The sequence below is a fragment of the Cannabis sativa genome, chromosome 7 (genome assembly GCF_029168945.1).
Source record: "Cannabis sativa cultivar Pink pepper isolate KNU-18-1 chromosome 7, ASM2916894v1, whole genome shotgun sequence".
Lineage (NCBI taxonomy): Eukaryota > Viridiplantae > Streptophyta > Magnoliopsida > Rosales > Cannabaceae > Cannabis > Cannabis sativa.
Genome location: NC_083607.1, coordinates 31,145,759 through 31,148,634, shown reverse-complemented (window position 1 = coordinate 31,148,634; position 2,876 = coordinate 31,145,759).

The following is a 2,876-nucleotide window of genomic DNA, read 5'->3' as shown; positions in this document are numbered from 1 at the left end:
ACTAATTATGATGCCTCAAGCTAGTCAATCGATAACAAGTGTTGTCATTTTTAAAAAAGAATCTGTTGCTCCAGAATTCGCCCAAAATACGTGTACCAGTCGAGAGAGGACACGTGGATCAGATAACTTGTAAACATTTACTAAGTCTTTGTGCGCCACAAGGAAGCGCTGTTAGCATGGGTCCCGGAGGAGGCACCCAGAGTACAAGGTACTCCAGGAAGCTAGTATAGCGTGAAGGCTCTCCGGGATATGTCAGGTCTCTCCCGAGCAATCAAGTTGCATTTAATGCTGCATGGGAGGAAGCGTGTTGAGACTGTAACACGCAATAAAGTCTGACGACACAACCCCCGAATAGCAGCGCTACAGTAATGATCATTTAAGTCTAGCGACGGCTACTCTGCGAAGAGTCACGTCAATCACAAGGCAAAAAGGACATTCTTCATAAAAGCCCTACAGCACCTAGGGATTTGACCATGCATCACCCATGGTATATTCATTGGAAATGCCCAACTTTATGGATACTTACAGATACATGTGTAAGAACAATTCTAGGGATTACCCCACCAAAACACTATAAATACCCCCTCAAAGCTCATTTAATGGGGTCGAGAGTTCTTGGTTTGCAAAAGAGCAAGAAGAGAAAATACTCACCAAGAACATTCTCTGTATTTAAGAGAAAGACATTCTCTCAAGTGTAGAATCTGTATTAAATACATCCATTAATAACAGAGGCTCGTGGACTAAGGCTCATTAACGCCCCAACCACGTAAAAAATCTTCATCTCACTTTCTTACAGCTCTTTATTATAATCATATTTTAATAGTTGTCCAAAACCTCGGTCAACATTTTGGTGCTTTCATTGAGAGCTGAGGAAAGCTGCTACATAACAAGCATTTGACTTCACAACAATGGTGGAGACAAGAGCTACACGTCATCCTCGCCCTCTAGAAGACGCTCAAGATCCCAATGAGGAAGATGTAGCCTCAAGGGCAGCAGAGGAGTCTGAGGAAGAAGAAGAAGAGATAGTTCCCGACGAGAACTACGAGGAACACCTCGACGAGTATGCCTATGACGGAGGAAGCTACTCGGAGTTGGTGCTCCTTAGACAAAAAGCTATCGATCATGAAACTGAGATCGAAGCTCAGAAAGTGCAAAATCAAAAAATGCAGGAAGTGATGCTAGCCATGCAGAAAGCCATGGAGGCAGCTGGTATTCACGTACATCCCAAGGCGATGGCAGCTGGGCTCGATGGGGAGCCAGCGACGTCTTCGCCTAACTCCCAGCAGCAAAGACCTAGGGAGCCTAGCCCTATAAGGCACCCTGCTGAGGAAAACCAAACAAAAAACCCTACTTCTACCCCTGGGCGAAAGAAAAAGGTGCAGGATCCGCGAAGGGTCCGCTCAGATTTCCCTAAAGGGAAAGGTCCGCAGAGGGGCAAGCCCCAAAGAGGGAGTCTTGACCCTCAGGATCGAGGGGACCGGAAAAGCGTTTCCGTGCACCAGGAACCAGGGGGTAGAGGAAGAAGAGGACATAGATGTCCTCCCATTGATCTGAGAAATCAAATCAATGGGAATCAAGGCGACCTCCGGGATCACCTTGACCAAAAAAGATACAGGCCCGTGGTCTCCTCGGGTACTGTAAACGAAGGGATTATGGCGGAACTTGCCATACTCCGAAAAGATATTGCTCGAGTCTCCCGGAGGCAGAAGGGAGACGACTCCGACTCGGACAGTGAGGATCGGGAGCCTTGTGCCAAACATATCCTGGAGGCGGAGCTCCCTAAAAACTTCAAGATGCCCGAAATGGCGGCATATACTGGGAACTCCGACCCCAGTGATCACTTGTCACGGTTCAACCGTGTCATGACAGTCATGCGGGTCAGCAATGACGCCAAATGCTTGTGCTTCCCCCTCACTCTGAGCGGATCAGCAGAGGAATGGTTCAAAAAATTGGAACCAGGATCGGTGGGTTGCTGGAACAAACTCCAAACCAACTTCCGGAGACAATTTGTCGCTGCCAGGAAGGTCAACTTGGAGGTTAGTGGCTTGACCAACATCAAGCAACTGCCCACCGAGACCTTGAAGAATTACATCAAGAGGTTCCAAGAGGAAGCCTCGAAGACCAAGAAGGTCGACGACGGACAACAACTTGCGCTTCTCCAAGCAGGAATCCGCACTGGGACTCCCTTCTGGAACGAGTTGCAGCAAGAAGGCGCTGCTAGCCTTCAACACTTCCAGAAGCGAGTCCAAAAATATATTAACCTCGAAGAAGCCCAGATCGTGGCTTACGGAGGCTACTATCCCACCGGGATAGCAGGATACATGCCAGGAGTGTCGCCCTCGGGTACTGTCCCGACCGCAACTCCACCGGTAAGTGGCATACAGTTCTCCGCTACTCCCGGATACAGCCAGGGTCAAGCTTTGGCACCGGCATCTTCCCATTACGGCAACCCGTCCGGGGTGAATGGACGAACTCCTTCACAGGCTGCCCCGACTGCTAGCTTAACAGGCCCTACCCAGGGGTCGAGGAGCAAAAGGTCCTCCAAGGGCAGCACCCGAACGGGAGAGAAGCGCCAAAAGAAGGGGTACACACCCCAATATACTCAGTACACAGAGCTCACGGACTCTCAGGAACGTGTATATTTTGCCACTAGGCAAAATACGCACTACCGGAGGCCCTAGCCGTTGTACAAAGACAGCTCCCGGAGAGATCCGAGTAAAAGATGCGAGTACCACAACGACATTGGTCATAGCACCAATGGGTGTAAAAATCTCAAAGACGAGATTGAAAATTTGATCCGTTTGGGCCACCTCTATGAGTGGATCAAAAATAGGTTGCCCCACCTTAATCCAGGGCAGGTGGCCGGGGGTATGCCT